We start from the raw sequence: 16,611 nt of genomic DNA, 5'->3' as shown, positions 1-16,611 counted from the left end.
TCTGCCTGCCGTAGAATGCTCTAGAGGTGGGCAGAGTGAGTAACTCAAACATACAAGGGCTGAATTAATGGTTCTCCATTCTAGCTGTACCTTGCAATCATTTGAGAGGCTTAAACAAACAAAACAAAACAAAACAAAACAAAAAAAAAAAAAGAAAAGAAAAGACAAAGAAAAACAAAAGCCCAGATGGTCAAGTCCTACCTTGGACCAGTTACAAAAGAATCTCTGGGAGTTGGTGGGGCCTGAGCACCTGCAGTTTAAAAAGCTCCCCAGGTGATTCTAATGTGAATCCAGGATTGAGCTACATGGGCTAGATCATTCATTGGAGCTCTAGGATGACAATCCTGAATTATTAATGAGTTATGAACTAGGCCTGCAGCTCATGCCTGACATCAGAATGGCTTTGGGAAGATTTGGGATGTCTGGACCAGTACAGAGTTAGCCATTGTTGGCATCTGTCCTCGAAGCCAGAAGATAGAGGCAGGGAATTTAGAGGAAAGGGAGCCGGACAAAGGTGCTTGAACAGTTCATCCAGCTCACTGGGGAAGAAAGTAACTCCTTAGGCAAGGGGAGTTTGGGGCTTAGTAAAGCTCTTCATTCTTTTCATTTGGATTATAGATCATCAACCTGAGTTTTGTAAACATGTGTCATTATTCAAGGGAACTAAAAAAGCATGGTTTTGGTTTTGGTCTTTGGTCTCCATGGATGCTCCGAGGTGGAGGCAATCCCCCAGGTGGAGAGAGGACTCAGGGCTTCTCCCAGAGCTCTGCACTGCTGAAACCCCGATGTCTCCGGGTTTACCTTTTGAAAGAAGCTGACTTGCTTGCTCGGGCCAGCTGGCAGTGATAGTGTTTATGAATTGTGTGGTCCTGTGAGGCCAGAGGAGAGCTGCCTGTGTTATCTTTGGGAACTGAGACCGCGGGCTGTGGGCTGGGCCAGGGACCAGACCCTTTCCATCTTCATGCCTCTTAGGGCCCTTGAGCCCCAGCCAGTTTTAGCCTTCATTATCTGGGCAGGGTGGTTGGGTCTTTCTATTCTTTCCTTTTTCTTGTCCATCCAGAGCTGGCAGGAAAAGGGAAATGCTCTTTAATGTTTAAGAAGAGGAAAGGTGAGGAATAGAAAGGCAGAAAGGGAAGAAGCTGCCCGTCCTTATGGCAAGAGAGTAAGGATGGAGAGACTTCCCTCTTTCACTTCCTATTTCTTTTCTAGCTCCCAGCTCTCCCCACTGCCCTCATGTGTTTCATTTGTTTCGGGTTCTAGTGATGCATTTTGCTGCATCTCTCCAATTCTCATCCACGTAAGGAGAGAGGAAACAGTGTGAGTAGAGTCTGAATACCTCAGTCTCCACCCTATGCCTTAGGAATGGTGTGATTGGAGTCTGGCTTAGATAGGGCAGCTGGTACAGACAGGGAATATGGAAAAGCCCAGGGAAGGAGAACGGAGTGGTTGAGAGTTCAGGACTCAGGTACTGGGCTTCCCTGTCCAAGAAGATGGATGCCTTTCAAGGGGTTCCAGTGGGATGCAGAGCTACCCTTCCTCACTACACTGCAGAGGCAAGTCGTGATAAGTCCAGGTGCTAGGCAGTTCACTCTAATGTTCCTTGGGGCCAGCGCTATGGCCAGGGTCTTGGTGAGGCCCAACAAGGCTGTTTTACTGACATTGTAAGGACTGAAGCCCTGGAGAAAGAAGAGAATGTGTCAGACTCATAGTTTCCAGGTCATTCTTGGTTCTAATTACTAGACATAAAGGGCAGTCCTCAATCGGGATCTCCTGTAATGGAGAGGCACAGTTAGGAAACTGTCTTGTGGCTAAACCTCCCTTAGGTTATGGTTTGTAGAGGCAAGGCATCTTGTGGGGCAGGGACTTGATGGTGTGATTCTAAAAGGGGATACAAACTTCCTTGTGTTATGTAACAGCAGGGGTGGAAAGATGTGGAGTAGAGGATGGGATGGAAGGGGCAGACAAAAGGTTTCTTACAGGAGATGGACTGAAGGCTGCTACAAGAGGGCAGGAATACCACTGAGCCACCCCTGGAAAAAGAAGACAGCTGACCCTCTTCCCAGTGTGGACCACTGCCCTCAGCCCGTGTGAAGTCCCATCTCACCCAGGCTCTCTCTCACTCTCTGTACCCTCATTTCTTCATTTCTGGCACCACTGCCTTTGTCATCAGGGCTGGGGCCTTCACATTAATGTCCAGAGTCTGAAGCCAAGAGAAGAAGGGGAAACAGCATGAGTGAAGAGCACTGGAGGAGGCATGGCAATGAGGAGTGAGAGTGGGTTCCTAGGATGTTTGTCAGAACTGACTGAGATCTTAGGATGATACACCTGCATCTTGCACATGAAGAAACTGAGGTTCAGGGAGAAGTAGCTCTCACCAGCTACTCAGCTAGATAATGATACATTAGGTTCAGGTGAGAAAAAATGGAGCCTGGTTCATCTTGTTTCGTAACCAGCCAAGTATGATTTGGCCCAGAAGGGGCCTAAATCCTCAGGGCTCCTTTGCATTTGAGCTGTGTGTTCCGTGTTTCTTCAAATTAGGGAGAGCCTGGAATTGTCAGCCTCCTGGACCTGCCCTAGAGTGGGCCATGCTTCTCGGGGAAAATGTGGCCTGACCTTGGATACCTGGGGTTGTTCTAGCACTTCTCTGGCTTCTGTGTTTAGGGAGTGAGATGCTCTTGGCCCTCTAGGATGGACTGCCTGGCTAGACCTGATTAGAAAGTGGGATCATGAGGAGGTACCTTCTGGGGAAGCTGGGAGACAAGCTGCAATCAGAATCCCCATATCCATAATGTAAAACAAATGTGTGACCCCTGTTTACATTGTTCTAGACAACTGCTTATATTAAAATATTTCAGTCTTACAGAAAAATTGGAAATAGAAGTACAACGTGTATCTAGAGATCCTTCACTTAGATTCACCAATTGTTCCCTACTAAAAATACAAAAATTAGCTGGACGTGGTGGCATGTGCCTGTAATCTCAGCTACTTAGGAGGATGGAACAGGAGAATAGCTTGAACCCGGGAGGTGGAGGTTGCAGTGAGACGAGATCGCACCACTGCACTCCAGCCTGGGCAGTAGAGTGAGACTCCATTTCAAAAAACAAACAAATAAATAAATAAAAATTAAAATAAACAAACTTAGTTGCAGATATTAGAACGCTCTATCCCTAAATACTTACCATACATTTCCAAAGAGCAAAGATGTTCTTTTACGCAACCATAATCCATTATCACACCCAAGAAGTTTGACATTGATGATAATTTTATCTAATATATTGGCCTCAATTGTCCCCCAAATGTGTTTTTTTTTTTACCCTTAAATATATTTTATTCAATTCACAACAGTTAAAGTATTAAAATCATAGCCCAGTAAAACTTGCCAAGCACCCCCAAACCAAAAAAATAAAAGGTTAAGTAATGTTTTAAAAAACTGTCTTATTCTGAGTCTTACCCTGTCTAATCTCCACTCCCTACCCCCATAAGCCAGTTATAGAAGAAACTACAGCCTCTTGCTTCATCAAGAACTATATAATGTTCATAATTTATAATTTAACTCAAGATTCTGTGTTATAAAAACAGTCATTTTGTCTCAATTTTAAGGTGCTTGTTGATTGTCCTTAGTAATTTGGACAACACAGAGTAAACAAGAAATGTGTTTTTTTTTAAAAGTCCAGAGTTCAATCAAGGAGCAGGCATTATGCTTGGATTTGATGCACTGTGATATTTAAGAAATATATATAGTCTAAAAGAAAAGTTAGTAGTGCACCTTATTTTATTACACTTTGCAGATATTGTGTTTTTTACAAATTGAAGGGTTTTACAGATGGAAGGTTCATGGCGCAAACTGGAGCCATTTTTCCAACGGCATGTGCTCACTTTGTCTCTGGGTCACATTTTGGTAATTCTTGGAATATTTCAGACTTTTTCATTATTATTATATCTGTTACAGTGATCTGTAATCAGTGATCTTTCATGTTTTTATTATAATTGTTTTGGGGTACCACAAACCACACCCAGAAAAGAAGGTGAACTTAATCGATAAATGTTGTGTGTGTTCTGACTGCTCCGCCCTTCTCCCATCTCTCTCCCTCTCTGTGGGCTTCCATATTCCCTGAGACACATTTACATTGAAATTAGGCCAATTATTAACCCTGCAATGGCCTCTAAGTGTTCAAGTGAAAGGAAGAGTCACACATCTTGCACTTTAAATCAAAAGGTAGAAATAATTGAGCTTAGTGAGGAAGGCATGTTGAAAGCTGAGGCAGGCTGAAAGCTAGGCCATGTGCACCAGTTAGCCAAATTGTGAGTGCAAAGGAAAATTCTTGAAGGAAATTAAAAGTACTACTTCTGTGAACACATAAATGATAAGAAAGCAAAACAGCTTTATTGTTAATATGGCTTCCAAAACTTCAAAGGATAGGCTTATTCTCTTGTTAGTGGCTAATGCAGTCAATGACTTTAAGTTAAAGCCAATGCTCATTTACCATTCTGAAAATTCTAGGGCTCTCAAGATTTATGCTAAATCTACTCTGCCCGTGCTCTATAAATGGAACAACAAAGCCTGAATAACAGCACATCTGTTTATAGCATGGTTAACTGAATATTTTAAGCTCATCGTTGATAGCTACTACTCAGAAAAAGATTCTTTTCAAACTGTTACTGCTTCTCAACAATGCTCCTGGTCACTCAAAAGCTCTGATGGAGATGTACAAGGAGATTAATGTTGTTTTCATGCCTGCTACAACATCTATTCTGCAGCCCATGGATCAGGGGGTAATTCAGACTTGCAAGACTTATTATTTAAGAAATACATTTTGTAAGGCTGTAACTGCCATAGATAGTGATTCCTCTGATTTATCTGGGCAAAGTCAACTGAAAACCTTCTGAGAAGGATTCACCATTCTAGATGCCATTAAGAATATTTGTGATTCATGGGAGGAGGTCAAAATATCTACATTAATAAGAGTCTGGAAAAAGTTGATTCCAACCCTCATGGGTGACGTGGAGGGGTTCAAGGCTGCATCAGAGGAAGGAACTGCAGATGTGGTGGAAATAGCAAGAGAACTAGAAGTGGAGCCTGAAGATGGGACTGAATTGCTGCAATCTCATGACAAAGTGTAAACGGCTGAGGAGTTGCTTCTTATGGATAAGCAAAGAAAGTGGTTTCTTGGGATGGAATCTATTTCTGGTGAAGATGCCATGAACATTGTTGAAATCACAACACAGGGTTTAGAATATTACATGAACTTAGTTGACTAAGCAGTGGCAGAGTTTCATAGGATTGACTCCAATTTTGAAAGAAGTTCTACTGTGGGTAAATGCTATCAAATAGCATTGCATGCTACAGAGAAACCTTTTGGAAAGGAAGAGTCAGTTGATGTGGCAAACTTCACTGCTGGCTTATTTGAAGAGATTGCCACAGCCACCCCAGCCTTCAGCAACACCACCTTAAGTCAGCCACCATTAATGTTGAGGCAAGACCCTCCACCAGCAAAAAGATTACAGCTTCTAAAGTCTCAGATGATTGTTAGCATTTTTTAGCAATAAAGTATTTTAAAATTAAGATACGTATATAAATTTTAAGACATAATACTATTGCTCATTTAATAGACTATCATTAGATGACCATTATAGTGTAAACATAACTTTTATATGCACTGGGAAACCAAAAAATTCATGTGACTCGCTTTATTGTAATACTGAATTTATTGTGCGGTGGCCTGGAACCAGACCACAATGTCTCCGAGGTGTGCCTATACTTAGTTTAAAACTGACTTTCATGTGGTCTCTATTCAGACTGTTCAAGAATGATGTTCCTCCATTTTAAAGACTATCAGAATCTGTCTAGGTGTGGTGGCTCACGCCTATAATCCCAGCACTTTGGGAGGCCAAGGTGGGTGGATCAGTTGAGGTCAGGAATTTGAAACCAGCCTGGGCAACACAGTGAAATCCTGTCTTTACTAAAAATACAAAAAATTAGTCGGGCGTGGTGGCACACGCCTGTAGTCCCAGGTACTTGACAGGCTGAGGCACAAGAATTGCTTGAACCTGGGAGGCGGAGGTTGCAGTGAGGTGAGATCGCACCACTGTACTCCAGCCTGTGTGACACAGTGAGGGAAAAAAAAAAAAAAAAGGAGAGGGAAATAGCCTGACAGAATAAAAAACCAGCTCACTGAAGAACATTTTGGCACTTTGGTCTTTATGTGTATGAAACACTGGTAAATAAATCATAGTATTTTTGCATCCTGAAACTTTAGTGTTCAGAAATATTTGATGACATCTGATATAGTTGGTATGTTTGTGCCCTCTAAGTCCCACGTTGAAATGTGATCACCAATGTTCAAGTGGGACCTGGTGTGAGGTGTTTGGGTCATGGGTGTGGATACCTTATGAATGGCTTTGTGCCCTCCCTGTGGCAATGAGTGAGTTCTCACTCTATTAGTTCATGCCAGAGCTAGTTGTTTAAAAGCCTGGTGTCTCTCTTGCTTCCTCTCTTGCTGTGTAACACGCCTGTTCCCTTTTTCCTTCTGCCATGAGTGTAAGCTTCCTGAGGCCTCATCAGAAGCAGATACTGGCATCATGCTGCTTCTACAGTCTGCCGAACTGTAAGCCAAAACAACCTTCTTTTCTTTTTTTGTTTTGTTTTGTTTTGAGACGGAGTCTTGCTCTGTCGCCCAGGCTGGAGTGCAGTGGCACAATCTCGGCTCACTGCAAGCTCCACCTCCCGGGTTCACGCCATTCTCCTGCCTCAGCCTCCCAAGTATTTGGGACTACAGGTGCCCAACACCACTCTCGGCTAATTTTTTTGTATTTTTAGTAGAGACGGGGTTTTACCATGTTAGCCAGGAAGGTCTTGATCTCCTGACCTTGTGATCCGCCCGCCTTGGCCTCCCAAAGTGCTGGGATTACAGGCGTGAGCCGCTGCGCCTGACCACAACCCTCTTTTCTTTATAAATTGCCCAGCTCAGGTATTCCTTTATAGCAATGCGGAACAGACTAATACAATGTCAGAGTAAAAAGCAAAACCATGGGAGATCATAAGAAAATTAGCATTTCCAAATCATGTGGGAATACTAACCTTAGTAAACAAAGATAAAAATTTTAATTAAAGCTTTGTAATTAAAGAATGTCTGTGAAATATATTACGAATATAATGTAATTATATACTTACACATAAAACCCAATGTTGTACCACTTGAATTTAGACATCTATATCTCCAATTTTCTTGACATTGCAGTTAAGAATAAAATAATATAGATTTTTATTTTTATTTTTTAAAGGATGTATGTTATAAAGTGGCAACCGGTCATTTAACCAGAATTAGTATTTTACTTAACTAGCAGCTTTTAATATTTCCCAACTAATGAAACATGATTCCTTTTTGGTAGCTGAAAGGGGGATAGTTGTGTACATTTAAGTGTCATAGTTGTTGGCATATTAGCTGCCGTGTCTCTGTTGGAAATCAACAAGGTAGAAGAGCTTGCTGGGGAAGAATGCTGGGGAGGGGAGCAGACGGCAGATAGTGAAGAGCAGATGGAAGCAGACAGAAGTAGGAGCAGCAGAAACGAATGAGAAGGGCAGGGACAGAGGAAGCTGCCCCCACCCACCCTTTACGAAGTGCGCTCCATGTGTGTGGCATGTGGCAAAGAGTCCTCACATTTACTCTGCTCTTGACAAACACATTCTGAAAGCAGACGGAGTTTGCGCTGAATGTGTTCTGAGGCCCACCCCTTGCTGCTTTAATCCCCTCTCACCTTGTCCCATATCTCCTCGGTGATATCCATTAGGCTTCCAAAGGAAGTGCTGGCAGCAGCAGTGGAGACTAGGATATCGATACCGCCGTGAAGCTTCACAGCCTAAAGAGAGGGGTGAGGTCTGGACCAGGGCTGCAGTAAGTAAGGGAGGTGCATTTGTCCATGTTGATAAAAACTTCCTTTTGAGCCAGGCCCTGTGACTCACGCCGGGAATTATGGCACTTTGGGGGCCATGGTGGGAGGATCACTTGAGCTGAGGAGTTTGAGAAAATCCTGGGCAACATAGGGAGACCTTATCTCTATATTAAAAACAACAACGACAAGAAAACTTTCCTTCTTAGGAACTATCGTCAAAATAACTTCTCTTTTTTACAATATCTTTTCTTCAAAACTACCCTAAGATCTGCTGCTAAGCATTTAAGGTTGGCTTCTTTCTTTCTTTCCTTAGACAGATTCTTGCTCTGTCTTCCAGGCTGGAGTACAGTGGCATGATCTCAGCTCACTGCAGCCTTGACCTACTAGGTTCAAGCCATCCTCCTGCCTTAGCCCCCCAAGAAGCTGAGAATGAAGGTGGGTGCCACCACACCTGGCCAATTTTTGTATTTTTTGTAGAGACAGGGTCTTGCCATGTTGCTCAGGTTGCTCTCGAACTCCTGAGCTCAAGCCAGCCGCCTGCCTCGGCCTCCCAAAGTGTTACAGGCACGAGCCACCAGGAAGTTGGCCTTATTTCTTTTGCAGTGTTTTCTTCCCACCTTCTATTCTTCTAAGGCTGTCTCTGACCCTTTGCTCTTTTCTTTACATTTTCCCATTCAGGAGCTCCTTCATTCTCATGATTTCAAGTCTCACCTCCACATCTATTTCCAGTCCGCTCCTCTTCCTTTCACACTGAATTCCACCCCCATTTCTCTAAGTGCTTACTGTCCAGTTCTCCTTGAATAAGTTACCCTTATCTCAAAGTCAATCTGTCCACACTTACCTGAATGGAAAAACGGGCTTAAATAGAGCTGTAGAACCTACCACTGGAGGGGTCTTTGAGATAATCTATTCCAATATCCTTAAGGTGGAGATGATGAAACAGGTTCAGGGAATTTTCTCAAGATCATATAGTTCAGTAGTGACACACTGAGGCTAGCTAAGAACAGGAGGCCTGCTTATTCTGTGTTTGGGAAAGTGATTTGCTCAGGGCACAAAGCTAGTTAGCAGTGGAAGAACCGAGGTCAGTCTCCCACTTTGTAGCACACCGCTAATTCATAGGAGCCCTCTGAAAGTGAGTTGGGGTCATTAGGAAACTGACTGCCCAGGAGAGCCATGATGGGAGAAGATACAAGTCTGAATTTAAAGCAATTCCATATTTGGTTATGATGTCATTTTCTCTGTCTCTGTCTCTCTCTTTTGACCTGGAGGCATGAAAGATTTAAGGCAGAAACTGACATTTAAACTGAGAAAGCCAAGAAAGGCAACATCTCACCTCCTCAATAAGTTATAAGTAGGTAGTGAGGTGTGTGCTAGAGTAATGAATGGCCAAGCAGAATCTGCCAACAAGAGAGTACAAAGGCACCCTGAAAACCAGACTTTGCCAATTTGGCCTCAGAACTGGCAATTTTAATGCCTTGAAAAAGTAGCAGCCTACATGGCCCTTTGGTCAACTTTGCTGCTTCCAGATTTTGCCAACAGAGGGGCTGTTTATAGTAACAATGTATACCATCTGCCTAGCTTTCCATTTTTAACTACTTATTCTTGTTAACTAGCGTCCCTAAGCTCAATTGTTTTTACACGGTTGAAGGAAGCCTGCGCCTGTCAACAAAGATTAAATCAGACAAAATTTAAAGTCATACACTCTTTTGAAACAGTATTAATTACTTTCTGCACCCTTTAAGGTTTTGCCGTATCCTGCGTGCAAAGCCCAGTCACCTGCCTTGCGCCTCTGCCTATATTCGTCACCAATGGACTTGTTACCTAGCGGAGTGCAGAATAAGTTAATAAGTGATGGTGCACTGTGCTCAGTGCATATGCTGTTTTGCTGGCGGAGAAGAACATGGATTGCTCTAGAATCACCTGCGGACATTTTCTACTCTTGCTGCTATACCCCTATGGCCCCTCTCTTCTAGGTCTGTCAGGCACAGAGACAGAAGGAGGCTGGTTTTTGATTGAACAGAGATGCAACACCATAAAGAAGAATGAGGCTGGGGGTGTGGTGGCTCAACACCTATAATTCTTAGCCAGTCTTGGGTAGGGCCCAGTGGGGTGGATTGCCTAGAGGCCAGGGAGCTTCAAAACAGCGCTGGGGCAATAAAGCTCCAACTGCTTACAGAAAATTTTAAAATAAAACTGGTGTGCGTGGCTGCAACGCCTATAGTCTTAGCCACTTGGGAGGCTGAAGGTTAGCCAGGATGCTTGAGGCTCAAGAAGTTGAGAGGTCTACAGTGAGCCTATGGATCATGGGCCACTGCACTCCAGTCTGGGAAATTAGTTGAGGCTCTGTCACTGGGGCGGTTGGGGGGGAAAAAACAAAAAGGTGTCTTCTCAGTCTTGTTGCTAAATGGGTGTGGGCTCACTGATACTAAAAAAAAAACGCGTTAGGAGCCTGTTTGACTCTGTGTTCTGATGGGTTAATACAATTTTTAAGAAAAAATATAATTCAAGCAGATAGGAGCCAGCTAATCTGTTTCCACTTACCACACACTTAGCAAGCTTTGTGGTGCAGATGAGTTTTGGAGGCCACTGCGGTACTGCGAGTAACCATTCTCAAGCGGCAGCTTGGCCTTTTCTCATTGCAGGGTAACATGTGGGCATGGGGGAGTGGCAAAATACATTTCAATAGGCTTGGACAAGTATTCTATCATTCCTTCCTCTCTGACAATGGCTCACACAAACTACCTGAGAGTCCATTTTTATTGGATTTCGCTCGTGTTTTCCCACTTTTGACATGGGTTGGGAACAATCTTGCGTTCGTTCCCACTAAATGTCTCTTGGGCAACAATCTGTTCCAGTCCCACCACCACTGCTCTAAACCTGCGATGGGACAGTAACAGCTGTCCTCACTGATGCCCTGGATTCAGGTGTTTCTTCGTGTATATCCTTCCGTACCGACGCCATATTATCTTTCTTAGATAAACCATCTTTCTCTTTCTCAAAACCTCACATGGCTTCTATTCCTACAAGAATGGGTAAACATATCCTTTTAAGCGGCCATATCCTTTTAATGTCCTTAACATATCCTTTTAAGAAGCTATGGCTGGGCATGGTGGCTCTGGCCTGTAATCCCAGCACTCTGGGAGGCCCAGGGGGGTGGATGACCTGAGGTCAGGAGTTCAGGACCAGCCTGGCCAACATGGTGAAACCCTGTCTTTACTAAAAATACAAAAATTAGCTGGGCATGGTGGCGGGCACCTGTAATCCCAGCTACTCAGGAGGCTGAGGCAGGAGAATTGCTTGAACCTGGGAGGTGGAGGTTGCAGTGAGCCGAGATGGTGCCAATGCACTCCAGCCTAGGCAACAAGAGTGAAACTCCATCTTGGAAACAAACAAACAGGATATAGAGGCCCATGGCCTCTATCTTTCTAATGCAGCCCCTTTCCCAGCAGTACTCCTAAGTCTGTGCTCTCCACTGTGGACTGCCAGTGCTCTTCTCTTTCCTTCAGTTCCTCTTTGGCTGTCTGCTCATTTTGCAGAGTTATCTGGAACCTCATCTTTATTCCATCTGTCCATTCCCATCCATTCCTAAAGGGTTAGCTCAAGTATTGCTTCTGGGCCAGGCCTGTAGGCCCTGTTAAGTGAACCTGGTGGGGCCCACAGGATGTTTTTCCACCAGGATTTTCACATTACATTGCTACTTACATGTGTTATGGTTAGTCACTGATTGACCCAGACTCCCAAATGGCTCCTTCCACCATCAGGATCAAGTCCCCAATCTTGGGCTCTGTCCACCAGCCTTGGCCAAGCAAGGTGACTTTCTAGGACTCACATTTGGCTCTTTCCAATGCATATTTGAGCATTTGCCAGAGAGTTCCTTAAAAATGGAATTACCCTATACTATCTACCATACTACTGTCTACTATTGCTTAAGATCCCCCTCTTCTAAGATTATGCAAATTATTTCTGCCAACCTTCCAATCTGTTAGCACAATCCTGTACTTTCCATTTTGGGTAGATTCTCCCTTCCACTCTGGGGAATAAAGTGTGTGTCCTGAGCCTCAAGGGAAGAGGAGCTTCCTTTGCTGGATGGTTCATATTTCCTTCTGCAGCTGGAAGGCTGGTGTGCACTACTAACTGTGACATTGACTTACATACTTTGTTTGAGACTAAAGTCCAGTACCTGGTAGTCTGTAGGCAGCCAATAAAGGAAGGGAGCTTGGGAGGTCTGGGTCGAATCACAGCTCTTTTCTTACTGGCTGTGGGACCTTAGGAAGTAGCTCCAGCTATCCGAGCCAGTCTCTGCAGACTGAGAGAATAGTCCTTGCCTTGCTTGGGTTGTTGTCAGTCCAGAGATAACCTTTGTAAGGCTTTGAACACAGATAATGGCACATAGTAGGTGGCTGAAACATGGTGGGCTGCTTCCTGAGGTTCCCAGGGACTTGACTCTATAAGCTGAAGAATATGGGATTGTTTATTAGCTCATGGGTGGGAACATCTATTTTGTGATTGTATTTACCCTTCTCATCTGTACAGTTAGATTGAAAATTACTAGAGAACCAAAACCAGTTGTTTCTTTGGGGTATTGAAGAGATGATGCAGGATTGAAGCATTAGAATGTTTTAACATTCTCTGATTGGGATGGGATGATTCTCCAACATTAGTATATGGACATAATAGAAAGGCACACAATAAAAATGTACCGGTGGGCTGGTGTGGGTATGCAGAATGCACTGTTATGTTTTAGTTAACAGCACTGCATTGGATCTCACCAACCCTGTCCAGGAAAGCAGGGAAGGCGGCTCAGGCTGGCTCCTTTTTCTACCTCCTGGCTCTTTGCCCATTTCCCTGCAGCTCACCATGTCCACCAGCCGCTCGGGGTCCTCCGCCTTCCCCACATGTCACATGGTGCCCATCACGCTGAACCCCTCCCCCTGCAAGGTGGCTGCCGAGTTCTGCTGCTTCTGACTGCTGACAACCACGTGGAGCCCATGTTGGGCCAGACGCCCGGTGATGGCGAAGCAGATCCTCTGAGCAGAAAGACAAAAAGACTGCCAAAGGCCTGTGCAGGGGAAGAGGTCGAAGCATGGGCTCTGAAATTAAGACTGCCCGGGTTTGAATTCAGTCTCTTTCCCTATATGACCTCCACGTGTCTCTACTCTGTGTAAAACAGGCTTGATGGCATGGCCTTTTTGGCGCTAATTTACTTATTTTTATTATGATCTGGAACCGCAGCCTCAGTTCCCAAGAACTTACATCACTTTCTACAGTTCCCACCACGGGTGACAGGCTTCATCCCCTGTTGGGACTGAGAGGTGAGAAATGAGCTGGGTGTGCAGCAGCCACTTCCGTGATTTGAGGGTCTCACTCAGAACAGCCCTGCCCCCAGGTTTCTTTCTTACTAGTCTACCATATTCTCAAAATTCTATCCTTAGTTATTTTTTGGGGTGCATGTGAGAAGATGGTCTCCCGTCAAAAATGTAAATATTGCCTTGGGAGGAAGAGTTACACATTCTGCACTTGTCAGTCATTAGCATTTTTACCTGCATTTGTATTTTAGTTTTGTGGAGAGCTGGCATCTAGCAAAGTCCCCTAGAAATGAGAACTAGGATAGACAAGAGTGGTGGGTGAGAAACAGGCTGGACAAGGTAGGCCCAGATGTACTGACCTAAACAAAAATCTTGACACATGGCTCTTGTGTCCCATCTAGGTAAGTGGGAAGGGTTCCAGGAGATTTTCCAGTCCCCAAATAGAGTGTCTGGTACATTTTCAAAGTGCTGGAGACCGTGGGATAGGATATTGAAATCCAGGTTCCCTCACATGTCTAGTTTCTGGTCTTCCCGGACGCTAGGTGGAGCTGGTTGACTGGGGCAGCCCAGAACCCCGGAGGGGACTAGATCGATGGGGCTGCACAGAGGTGGCACAGTTGTGCCAGAGGCAGCAGGGACACGAGAGGTGGCAAGGTAGGGCCCAGGGCCAGGAGATTCGGAGGGGGTTCAGGCAGACCACGTGGCTACTTTTTTCCAGGGTCAGACTTTGGCCGCATGTGAGGTCTGAGGACAGGGGCACCGGAGGCAAAGGATGAAAGACCAGTGCCTGCAGGCAGCCAGGGCCTCAGAAACTCCAGCACTCGCACTCAACCGTCGGTGGAGGCCGTTACCAGGGCCACCTTATTAGCGAGCGGGTCCCGGGAGGTCATCCTGGAGCTGGCCATCCGCACCAACTTCCATGCCCGGGCACAGTGGCCTAGCAGCCCCGCCTTGTGCATGGCTCAGACCAGCAAGTCTGGGTTCCACTCCTTCCAGCGGAGGTGACAGAGCCTAGGGCGAGGGGGCAGGACGAAGGGCGGGCCGCTTTCCCTGCCACCCCCTCCCCGCCCTCGGCCCACTGAGAGTTGTCTGTGGCGGATGGCGCCCGGCAGCCAGCTACCTTCCGCCCGACTGGGGCTTGCCTTCCGGGCTGGCGGGTGATCAAAGCGTTCTCTGTTCAAGTTTTCTGTAGGGCTCGCCCCTCCCCTGGCCCTGGCAGGAACCCGCAGACTTTGGCCGCTGCCCTTCTACATCTCCTTGCCCACGTTTTTCTTCTGCGGGAAGTGGGGGTTTTGAGTTGGTAGCTTTTGCTTCTTCAGAATTCCTTCTCCAAGAAAGTCTGGGTCAATGTATGTGACAGCCCAATTCACATTGGGCAATGTTTTGAGACTGCCCATGGAGGTGAGGCCTGTGGTCCCCGTGGAGTCCACCAGGTGAGGCTGGAGGAGCCTGGGAGAGATGTGATAGGGAGTACCTGCACCAGGCCTGGCACTGCCCTTCACTCTGCCCAAGGTCTCCTCCATCTTCACGGGCCCTGGAGGGCAGACTATGGTCATTGACCAAACAGTATCTCACATCCCTCTCCAAAGGGACTTCCTCCTTTACAGGGGCTAAGTGCTAGCCAGGAGGCTGCAGAGTCCCTGGAGCAGTGGTGGAAATGCTGAGAACTGGGGGCGGTCAAGTTCTCCCTAACCACTATGTCCCCAGGTCTTAGCCTGCATCCTAGTTCAATAAATATTTGTTGAATGCAAAATCTCTTTATGAACTGTAAGCTACTAAGCATACAGTAGTTACTACCACCATGTAGTGATTATTATTGGTGCCCTGGGCCAGACTCTTCATCTGTAAATTACTGATGGTGTGGAGTAGATGATGAATAAAGTCCTTGCCAGCTATAAATTCTGTGTCCAAGACTTCGGCCTCCACTTCTGCCATGTGGGCTGAAGTGATCTCCCTCCTGGGTTTCTGGGAGAATCAATAAATCTGGATGGCTTATGGTGTACTGTAGAAAGGCCCCAACAGATGCAAATGTAAGCATCAGAATTGATTTAACCCACTGGCCTCCAAAGGCCAGACTGAGAAGCAGTGCTGGTCCATGGCAACGTTTTCACTAGTGTAAGGCAAAATGAGAAAAGGAAACACATTACAGTGAGTTTCATAAAGCTAAGTTTATTTAACAGTCCTTTATTGTGGAGTATACGTTTGCTCCTTTTTCTGTATGTGTGTTAGTGTTTTCTTTCAGAAAAGATGATGAAAGCAAATGGGTAGGTTTAGAGATGTGTTGTTGGTGAAATCACCAGTTTGGCAGCCATATGCCAGTCCCTACAATTAGAGAGGAAAGAATCCTGATTTGTGAAATCCAGTTATAGGGATGACTTTTTAATAGAATTCATGTTTGCTCAAGATTCATTTAGTATATGTGTAGGTCAACTGAGCAGCTGAGAAAGGATTTCAGCATTCAAAAGGGGTGTATGGCGAGCAAGTAATAGAACAGGCCTGCACTGGATTTATAGTATTTTCCTCAGCCAAGAAGTTACAGCTGCAGTACTCTGCTTTGGTACTCAGCACATCCCCATGAGATAAGAGAGCTTAAGCTTAATTTTCCCCATGTCCAGGGAAAAATGACTCTGACTGGTGCTCCTCAGTCAGAGCCTCATGAATTATTGACAGAGGCTGGAAGGGCCACACTCCTTGTCCTCTTGCACTCTTTGGAGCTAATGCACTGTGGAAACCCTTCCCAGGGCTCTCCATCTGTGTTGGGCTGTGAGGAGGGTACACAGGAGGACTGCTGCAGGGGTTCTCAGGGCTTGGTTCAAAGGGACAGGCCTGCAAGGGGCATTTAATCTCTCTTCCCCTTCTCTTGAGAGGTAGACAGGCGGACGCAGGGGTGGAGGGTTGCAGGATGGTGAGGAAGACTACACTTCAAAGAGCAAAGTATTCTGGGAAAAGAGAATTGTGTCTTGGGAGCTTGGTGAACATCACATGGCCCTTCCTTGTGTGGGCAGGGTTGCTATTTGGCCTCCAGCACTATTTCTTTTTCTTTCTTTCTTTTTTTTAAATTATACTAGGGTACATGTGTACAACGTGCAGGGTTTTTACATATGTATACATGTGCCATGTTGGTGTGCACCTGTGAACTCATCATCTACATTAGGTATATCTCCTAATGCTATCCCTTCCCCCTCCTCCCACCTCATGACAGTCCCCAGTGTGTGAGGTTCCCCCCCATTTGTCCAACTGTTCTCATTGTTCAATTTCCACCTATGAGTGAGAATATGCAGTGTTTGGTTTTCTGTACTTGAGATACTTTGCTCAGAATGATGGTTTCCAGCTTCATCCATGTCCCTACAAAGGACATGAACTCATCCTTTTTTATGGCTGCATAGTATTCCATGGTGTATATATGCCACATTTT

The 16,611-nt window shown here is 45.3% G+C and overlaps 1 pseudogene; it reads right to left on the bottom strand.

Annotated features, from left to right (window-relative positions):
• Nucleotides 1–1,031: 1,031 nt before the first annotated feature.
• LOC108540955 (dehydrogenase/reductase SDR family member 4-like 2) lies at nucleotides 1,032–14,155 on the bottom strand (annotated as a pseudogene).
• Nucleotides 14,156–16,611: the final 2,456 nt, after the last annotated feature.

Source organism: Rhinopithecus bieti, unplaced genomic scaffold (genome assembly GCF_001698545.2).
Source record: "Rhinopithecus bieti isolate Rb0 unplaced genomic scaffold, ASM169854v2 scaffold_20178, whole genome shotgun sequence".
NCBI classification, from domain to species: domain Eukaryota; kingdom Metazoa; phylum Chordata; class Mammalia; order Primates; family Cercopithecidae; genus Rhinopithecus; species Rhinopithecus bieti.
The sequence above is the reverse complement of the archived record's forward strand: the minus strand, read 5'-3'. Positions and strand labels throughout refer to the sequence as shown.